Genomic DNA, 10,425 nt, shown 5'->3' with positions numbered 1-10,425 from the left:
GACTTTGAAAAATATATAATAGCAGGCGGAATTGGGAGGGAAATAAACACTCAAAGAATGACCAATATGGAAGTGAGTTTCCTAGGTATTTTTTCCTCCACTATTTCCCAGCTTAGACTCTAGAAAGCATGAATCCCAGACTGTACAGTGGGAACAAACAGAAAGAGCTCTAGAGAAACCCTCTTTTTCTTGCCAGAGCCCTGGGAACAGGGATCCTGTAGGATAGAAAGTTGGGGAAGGGGGATGCAGAATCTCAACATTTTCTCTTTTACTGTACAGGGTGTGCTGCAAGGAAGGGCTTCTAGGAGCCAGAGAGTGTGAGGGCAATCATGGAGAGCTGGAGAATAAACCCCCTTAGATCTGTGTATAAAGTCCTGGACTCACCCTTGAGTTGTGAATTCATAGAACTGACCCAAAGCAGAAGGCAGGTCGGGACTTGTGGTCTGAAACAAATAGGATTGATTACATAATATTCCATAATATTCAAAATGCCCCAAATTACTCCACATACAAGGAACTAGGAAAATCTCAACTACACTCAAAGGAAAAGACAATTAGCAGATGCTGGCCTCAGGATGATCCAGATGGGCTTCCCTGGTGGCGCAGTGGTTAAGAATCTGCCTGCCAATGCAGGGGACACGGGTTCGAGCCCTGGTCCAAGAAGACCCCACATGCCACGGAGCAACTAAGCCCGTGCACCACAACTACTGAGCCTGTACTCTAGAGCCCGCAAGCCACAACTACTGAGCTCACGTGCCACAACTACTGAAGCCCGTGTGCCTAGAGCCCGTGCTCCACAACAAGAGAAGCCACCGCAATGAGAAGCCCGCACACCACAACAAAGAGTAGCCCTCGCTCACTGCAACTAGAGAAAGCCTGTGGGCAGCAATGAAGACCCAACACAGCTAAAAATAAATAAATTAAAAATAAAAATAAATAAAAAGATGATTCAGATGATGGTATTATCACATGAAGACTATTATATCACATAACATAAATCATATAAAGCAGCTGTTATAACTATAGTCCATGAAGTAAGAAAGAATGATTTTGAAATAATTGGGAAGATAGAAATTCTTAGGGAAGAAATGAAACCTATAAAAAAGAACCAAATGGAAACGTTATAACTGAAAATTCAATAACTGAAATAAAAAATTCAGTCTATAAGCTCAATAGCAAAATGGAGATGAAGAGGAAAGAGTCAGCGAACTTGAAAATAGGTTAATAGAAATTATCTAATCTGAAAAACAGAAAAAATCTGGGGAAAAAATGAATGAATTTTGGGGACTTATGGGATAACAGCAAAAGCTCTAACATTCATGTCTTTGGAGTCCAAGAAAGATTGAAGAAAAGGCTTGGTGCAGAAAATATTGAAGAAATCATGGCTGAACATTTTCCAAATTTGGTGAAAAGACATAAATTTATAGATTTAAGCAGCTCAGCAAACCCTAAAAGAAGGACAAATTCAAAGAAAACCTGATTCAAATACATCTTAATCAAACTGCTAAAAAACAAGGATAAAGAAAATATTTTTGAAAACAGCCAGAGGAAAGCAATACATTACATATATGGGAACAATAATTAAAATGACTTCAGATTTCTTATCAGAAGACGTGGAGGCCAGAAGACAGTGGAACACCATCTCTAAAGTGCTGAAACAAAAGAACTGTCAACCCAGAATTCTATATCCAGTGAAAATATCTTTTTAAAGGCAAAATAAAGACATTTTTAGTTGAAGGAAAACTGAGAGAATTCATTGCTAGCACACCAGCTCTAAAAGAAACATTAAGGGAAGTTCTTTAAGAGAAAGAGAAATGATATCAGAAGGAACCTTGGAATTTTAGGACTAAAAGAAAAGAAACAAAAATGAGAATAGCTGGGTGACTATAATAGCCTATTTCCACACCCCTTAAATCCTTTAAAGTGTGTATGACTGTTGAAAGCAAAAATTATAACAGTGCCTGATGTGGTTTTCAGTGTATAATTATGCACTAGTTATAACAACTGCAGCATAAAGGGAGGAGGGAGAAAGGACCTAAATGGCTGCAAGGCTTATATATTTCACTTGCGGTGGTAGAATATTAACTCTAAGTACACCATGAGAAGTTAGGTATATATATTACAATACCTAGAACAACCACTTAAAAAAACTATACAAAAAGATATTTCAAAAAGCCAACAGAGAAATAACAATGGAATATTAAAACATATTGAAATAATGCAAGAGAAGGCAGAAATGGAGAAACAGAGGAATGAAAAACAGAGGGGACAAATCAAAATTGAACAACAAAATGGTAGAACTAAATCCAACAATATCAATAAATCTATTAAATGTAAATGGTTTAAACATACAATTAAAAGACAGAGATTATCAGGTTAGATTTAAAAAACTAAGACTCAACTATATACTGTCTATAAGAAATTCACTTTAAATATTGAGAGGTTAAAAGTAAAAGAATGAAAAAATATACCATAAAACATTAATTTTTTTAAAAGCTGGAAAGGCTATATAAATATCAGGCAAAGTAGACTCCTAAAGAAATAAACTTATCAGGGATAAAGAGGAATATTCCATAATGATAAAAAGATCAATTCACCTAGAAGATGTAATAATCCTAAATGTGTGTGCACCAAACAACAGAATTTCAAAACACAGGAAGCAGAAAACTGAGAGAACTAAAAGGAGAAATAGACAAGTCCAGTTATACTTGGGGACTTTAACGCTCATTTTTCAGGAACTGATAGAAAAGTAGAGAGAAAATCAGCAAGGATATAGGAGACTCCACCACCAAAGGCAGAATGCACATCTTTTTCAAGTTGCTCTTCGTTCATTTAATATAGACCATATTCTAGGCCATAAAACAAATCTTAACACATTTTAAAAAATTGAAATCATATAACACATGTTTTCTGACCATAATGGAATTAAGCTGGATATGAATAACAAAAAGATATCTGGAAAATCCCCCAAATCCTAGAAATTAAACAACACACTTCTAAATAATCCATGCGTCAAAATCTAGGAGGTTGAGGAGCTAGCATGCTAGCCCAGGAAGTTTGGTCCAGGAGATGACACTCTTAACCACAGGCCACGTGGCCTCTCAAAGTTCTTCAGGGCCTTCAATGCCAGGCTAAGGAATTTGGAATTTGCACTGTATTTAATGGATAAGATAAGCATTTAAGGATTTTCACACATAAGGCACATATTTGCAGATAGATGGAGTTAGGTGTGGGTTGGAGATGGGGGCAGGGGGAGCAGGAAAAGTCTGCATTCTGTCCCACCAGAGAGGCAAAGTAAAGTTAAAGAATTTGGATTTTCCTAGATGTCTGAAATGAGACATTTTAGAAGTAGGGCCCATCCTTCCTTCCCTTTTCACAGAGGTTATTTTCACAGTCTTCCTGGGGTCTACACGTGCTAGGTGAACCAGTAGCTCCAGAGGCAGAAGCATGCCTCTGCCATCAGATAGGGGACTTTCTGTGGACAAACCCCCATAAGAATGGAGGTTTCCCAAGGGTTAACTTGCCTGTGGCTCTGGACAAGTTACTTAACCTCTCTATGCCTCAATTTCTCCTCTGTACAATGAGGACAATACAACTGTACAATAATATGAGTTCCCACAGACTGGGCCATGACCTTGGGCTGAGCTGCTTGGAGAAAAGGTTGAAGGGGGAATTTGGACCCCTGGCTCCTGGTAGCTGCTGTGGGACCCTGGCTGGAAGGGGGTCTCTCTAGTTTGCAGGAAGACTTGGAGGAAGCCCTCAGCATGACAAGGAGTGGTACTCCCGCCTCCACAGGCCTGGAGTGGGGAGGGGAGGGCACATAAATCATCCTCTGCAGAGACTTTGATCAACAGCCATGACAGGGATGGCTTCTATTCTCTTTGAAGCAGCAGAAAGATCAATCCTCCCTCTTATCTCAGCCTCGCTGTGCAGTGGCACCACGTGCTTCTGCAGCCGCTGCTACTCTCAGAGAAGACCAGATTAGAAGGCGATGCCCGACCCAGGCCTGCCGCCTCCCCTCAACTCCGTCTCCACCCCCAAGATGAGAGGGATGAGCAGAACGTGGCACTTTCTGGCCTTCGCCTGTCCCAACCTCAGAGCGGAGGAGAAGGAAAAAGAACACCTACACCCCAGAAAGTAAGAGCTTCCTCGACGCCTCATTAAACTTTCACAAGAGTCCCTCCTCACCTGTGCATCCCCTTCTTTTCTTCAAAGGCTGGCTTTAAAACATCCCATTCTACTGAGATCTAAAGGTACGAGGACAGGAGGCAGGAGACTGGATTTTACTTACAGGTCTGCGTTTGATTTGCTGCGTGACCTTGTGCAAGTTACTGCCCCACTCTGGAGCTTAATTTCTCTATCTATGAAGTAGAGTTGCTGCAAATGTTTTTCAGGGCTCAGTTTACAACTCTGTGATCAAGACTAGCCTGTGCCCAGGTCAGGGTGCAGTGTGGGTGCAGATTGTAGAATTGTCTTTCTCAGACCCTGTCGCAGAATTGCCCCCATGACCCTGACTGCCTCCAAGTCCTTGGTCAAATGCTTTTCTGTATAATCCCATCACTGGAAAGAGCTGCTCTGCCGGCAAAGCAGCATCCTGAGTCTGTGGGCTCTGCCCATAAAGGGGAGGAACAATTCCCATAACAGCACTGTCCCCAGCTGCTCAAGGATTACAGAGGCAGAGAAGCTTGCAGGTGTTGCCCCTGAAAGGCTGGGGGAAGAAGAGAGTGGGGCACAGGACTGGGGAGGAGTAGGCGGTGGGAGGAGGAATGTGCTGGGACCTTCCACCTCCGGGTGTTGCGTGCTTATAATCAAACTGGATTGGTGAGTTAGGTTAGGGCTGGGAAGCCTCTTCCTCCCTGAGTGCTGGCTTAGCCCACGCAGGTGCAGCCCCTCCCCAGCTGGGCAAGTGAAAGACTTGTAGACACAGAGGAATTAAGATCCTCCACTCATGTTCTGCCCCCAGAACAGGCCCCAAAGACAGAGAACAGAGGCTGCAGGAGTCTTTATCCTCCAAGCAGAACACTGCTTAGACATCCCTTTGAGAATCCCAGTAATTAGCTTCCTGTATCTGGTCTCCAGAACAACCATGGACCTACCCATTAGGTCAGGGTCAGCGCTCTCAGAGTCTCCCGGGGTCTGGAGGATAGAATTGTTCCAGAAAAGGGAAAGAATAGGTGGGAAAGGAATATTTCCGGCCTGCCTGCTTTGTGAGGTGCTGGTGTGTGCTGGGACGGCCTCTCTGCCTCTGTAGGACTAGATCGGCCGCATCCTCCTTTACCTCCCCAGGTCCCAGCTCAGCATGTCCCCTTCCGTCACTCCAGGCACCTGGGGTCCTCCTGCTGTGCCCTGTTCCTCGTGAACTCTGCCCTCCAGGAAGTCCCCAGAGTAAGCCCTTTGCCCACCGCCACCCCTCGTTGGCCTCCTCAGCCTGGGCTCTCTCTGGGATGGGAACTGTCTGTGATCTGCTGCCAGGACTGACGAGGTCCCCGGCATCCTGCCCAGGCGTGTTCACCTGTGGGTGTGGGTGTGTTTGTGTGCACACACATATACACATGCACATGACCTTTGCAGTACACACTTTAGACGGCAAATTTCACAGGGAAGTGAGGTGCCCTGGATTGACTTTGTGCTGTGTTTTGGGGAATGTACGTGTGTGCGGCATATATTACATGTGGGTTTGCGTGCTCACTGATGGGGCTGTTTGTGTTTCCGTGGGTGTGACTGTGTGGGAGAGTGAATGCTGAAGCCTGGGATGCTGCAGTTTAGGGGTGCTTGTGTACTCCTGAATTTGAGGAGTGTTGTGCGTCATTTGGAGCTGTCGTGTAGGAGAATGACTGACAAGGGTGTGAGCCCACCAAGGGGTGAGGGTGTAGCTATAGAGCACTGACGTAGGGATCTGTCTGCCCCGAGGGCAACGTGGACTGGGCACCCATGGGCCTTTGAGCATCTTGGTCACTTCTCTTTTGCCTGGAGGGGCCTCCTGCTGGCTCGGGCCTTGCTGCCTCTTCTGCACCAGAGGGCAAGCTAGGCCTTTGACCAAACAGCCTATCTGAGGTCAAGGGTCAGCAGCAGGCTCAGTGATCCCAGCTGTCCCTGTGGTCCTTGATGCCTGGCCCAGGTGGCCACACCAGGTAAGCGGGGCTGTCTGAGGCTGGGGGTGGGAGTTCCAGAAGAGAGTTTCTTGGGAGGTCCAAGGTTAGCCTGGATGTGCTCTGGAGCAAATAATAACAACACAAACAACTGCTCAAACTGCCGGACACTGTGCTAAGCACTGTACAGACATTATTTAAACCTCACAACAATACTGTGAAATAGATCGTGTTTCCCCACTGTACAGGGGAGGAAACAGCCTACGAAATTAAATAACTTGTTCTGGGTCACACAGCAAGTAGGTTGTAAGGTTGGGATCTGAGCACAGGTCTGCTTGACTCTAAAACTAATGCTTCTCTCCTCCTATTCTCATCTATAGATTATCCTAGCAAGAGGGAAGGACGGGCTCATTTCTCCCCAAACCCATGGATAAGCCTTCATTTCACAAAAGGAGCTTTATACTCCTGGATTTAAGATCCATGACTCCTGATGGGGAGAATGGAAGGGGGTGGGCAGAGGAAATAACAGGTCCTGGCCTAGAGAAGGCCCCCTTGAGCTGTTGGAGAATAACCCCTCTAAGCCTTAACGGGGTGATGCAGTTAGACTCAGTCCACACTGCTGTTCCTGGAGCCCTGGGTGTACAAGGTTCCCATGGCTTGTTTTTGTGGCTTCTGCCTGCTTTGCAGGCACCCTAGGGACAAGGATGCTGGGAAGCGACTCAGGTGAAGTGGTCAGAGGCACCACTGGACGCACACAGCGGCTCTTGCCTGCACTGGGAGACGCTGCTCATTCCTTTCTTTCCTGGATTTAAGCTGCAGGGAAAATGCATTATTTTTTCATTCAAAATTCATTTTGGAAAAGATAGCCTTCAGAGATATAATCAGCCACATTATTTCTCTCCATTAGCAGTCCCTGGAGTTTGTCAGAATTCCTTGTCCTTTTTCCTCTCCATCTCACTCTCTCCATCCTCTTTCATGCTAGGTTGTAACACTGCCCCGCTGTCTCGTCCAGCCATCACCACACACTCTGTTTTGGATTGAATGACTATTTCAAAGTCTGGACAAGGAGGTAAAGCGAGCTCCCTCCTCCCCACTGGGCTCTGGGCTCACAGTCGCCTGAGCCAGCAAGGTGTTCAAAGATGCCCACTTCTGCCCACAGGCCGAGGGAGGCAGCTTGATGTGATGCAGAGCTGGCCTGGCCGGTAGCCAGGCTAGGCAGAGCTAGGAGGTTCCTGGCTCCCCACTTACTAACTGGGTGATCCCAAGCAAGTAAATTCTGTTGCCCTCACAGGGTGGTCAAGGTTGGCACTGACGTATAGGAAGCACCTCCCCTGAGGTATATAGCAGGTGCCCTACAAAAGGCAGCTGTGGTCGGGATGTCCAGGGACAAGAGGGGGCTTTTGGGGGCTGAATGAGCAGTGAACGGGGCAGCATGAAAAACGCAGCCTGGTCTCACTGAGAATCAGAGTCCTGTGCTCGGTGGTGCCCCACGGCTTGGGGGCAGGAGTCAGGGAGAACCACGACGAGGACCCCTAAGGAGCAAGACCCCTTCAGAGCAGGAGGGAGCTCGTGGGGACTCAGCTGCCCAGGGCTGAGTGCCTCTCTTTTGCTGACTGCAGTGGCTTTTACCCAGAGTTGCTCCTATGGGGTATTCCTGGCGTGCATGATAACTGGATTCAAGGTGACAGAGCTGTCATCTTCAACTGACTGAGGGGAAGGGTAGAGCAAGTGAGGGCTTCCCAAGATGATGGTGATGGCCCCAAATGCAGCAAATAACCCCGTGGCACTCCAAGTAGCCCCGGGGACTTCAGGCTGGGCTGGCTATTGCTCTGGGGAATTCCAACACCAGAGGCTCAGAAGACAGCCGTCTCCACCCCCAGCCCCCCAGCCCTCTGCTCGCCTCCCGCTAGTGACACATGACGTGCAGCTGTCTCCAGCACTGTCAGAAATACCGCACTTCGTGGAGGCGAGGGCAGAAAACCTGCTGCCGAAAATCTAAACTTATCCTGGTTCCCCACAGGGAGGGGCAAAGAGAAAAGTACTGCTTTAGCATAAAAGATTGTCGGCACTTTGCAGTGAAATAAAATCAGGATGCATGTAATTTATACCAAGAAGTAGCATGCCCCAGACTAGACAGTCATGGGTAGGTGTCCTTTGAAGGGGGCTACCTGTTAATTGTTACAGGGACCTGGCGCATCACATTTCACAGAGTTGTGTCGTGTTGAGTTGACATGACGGGAACTGAACTCAGTTTCTAATACTGGTCTCACCCTGCTTTTATAGCAACCGTGGTCCTCAGGTTCCTGGAGAAAGGCAGAGAGACAGAAACTGTCTGGCTCACAGAATCTTTGAACTTTTGAACTGGTGTTCTTGCAAGCCTCGTGGAAGCAATGGCATCTTGACTCAAGTCTAGTTCATAGGGATTTTTACAAACATGTCCTGGGTATTGGTAATACTAATGGTGATGCCAAGGTTCATGGCCACTCCTGTGCCCTGGGCTCCCGGCCCATGCCGGGCTCTTTATACACGCTGCTTCACTTACTCTCCTGTTCCATGAGGTATTATCATCCCCCTGCCCCAGGACATATGATGCTGAGACTCAGAAAGAGTAAGAGACGGTGTTAAACAAATGACACCTGTTACTACCTCTAGGGGAGGAGTCCCACTGCGTAGATGAGAGCAAACAGCATAGCAATGCCTGCCACCAGCATCCCAGAATGTCAACCCGCTCCGTGGTCTGCAAGTGTCAGGGCCACCAAGAAAGACACAACTCACACAGGCACTGGAGGGAACAGTGCTTTACTCACATGGAGAAGCGACAGCACAATCAGCTTCAGTAGTAGGCATTGGTGCCCCAGGGCCTCACAAAGAGCCCCCTCCCTCCCTGCCAGGCGGAGATACAGTGCTGGGATCGGCCAGGTGCTGTGCAACGCACACACTCAAGCAGAACAAAGGAGCATATGCTGAATCTAGAGCAGGGAAAGATCCCCACATGAGGCGATAAATCCAGCACAGCCTGAGAGGGCTCCCTATTTCTTTCTTTTTTTTTTTTTTTTGCAGTACGCGGGCCTCTCACTGTTGTGGCCTCTCCCATTGCGGAGCACAGGCTCCGGACGCGCAGGCTCAGCGGCCATGGCTCATGGGCCCAGCCGCTCCGCCGTATGTGGGATCCTCCCGGACCGGGGCACGATCCCGCGTCCCCTGCATCGGCAGGCGGACTCTCAACCACTGCGCCACCAGGGAAGCCCTTTACTTCTGACAAGGAAGTGTTCTAGGCTCAAGGCCCACTCGTACATGGCCAGGCAGGGGTGGAAAGATGGCATGCACAAGATGGCCTTTCCCAACAGGTGGGACCAAGTTCACATGATGGGCGGATGGCAGGGTCGGAATCTGAACCTGGGTTTTTCTGGCACCAAAGCCCACGAGCCTTCTCACGCATGAACACTCTATGTCTGAGATGAGACAGTCTTCCCCAGGCACCTCTCACCTCTCACCATTTCCATACAGGAGACTGAAACATGTTTCAGTATCATGGGGTTCCCTTGCCTACTTCTTCTGGTTAAGAAACTCAGAAAAACTGTACCACAGATCAGCATTACAACTTGCAAATAAATATGTAGTGTAGAGCAGGGCAGAGATCAATAAGCTGGTGGGGGAACCAGGAGATTCCCACAGTAGCTCCCTCTTCCAAGTCTGCCCTCCTTCTTTCCCACCACAGTGTCGGCAGGCAGCCCATGGACAGCCGGAGTCCTCAGAGAAAAGATGGGCTAGGAGGTTTGCTCCCTCCCAGGACTTTAATGCAAATTCTCAATCTCTTCAACCTTTGCCCACACTCTAATACCAAGAAGAATATGTTAAAATCTGGGATTCTTGTGCCCTGAAGAATCCCCATGTACAGAAATTTAAAACAGAAAACTGGGTCCCATCAGGGAGAGGGAAATGAATGAAAGAAAAGTAATGCAGGAGAAACTAAAGAATTTGGGCAATTATACAAATACAAGGACATGGTAAGGACCATTCGGCACTGAAGAAAATGAGATTGACACAGGTAAACCCCTTAGAAGAATCAGAAAAAGGAGAAAAAGGGATCAAAACCCTTCTTGCTTCAGCACAGGGTCCTGCAATTCTGTTTGAATATTAAGCCTCCATGTGGTTGCTATGAGGCTTTTGTAATATGACTAAACTCTACTGGCTAATTTGGGGAAGGGTTATTATCTACAATTTGCAGATAAGGAGCCAGAGGTGAAAGGAAGTTCAGCAGATGACCTATGCCCATCATGTTCATTTTAGAAGCCACTTTGGATTTAGCACTCAGATTTTCCAACTCCCTGCCTGA

The sequence above is a fragment of the Orcinus orca genome, chromosome 2 (genome assembly GCF_937001465.1).
Source record: "Orcinus orca chromosome 2, mOrcOrc1.1, whole genome shotgun sequence".
Taxonomy (NCBI): domain Eukaryota; kingdom Metazoa; phylum Chordata; class Mammalia; order Artiodactyla; family Delphinidae; genus Orcinus; species Orcinus orca.
The sequence above is the reverse complement of the archived record's forward strand: the minus strand, read 5'-3'. Positions refer to the sequence as shown.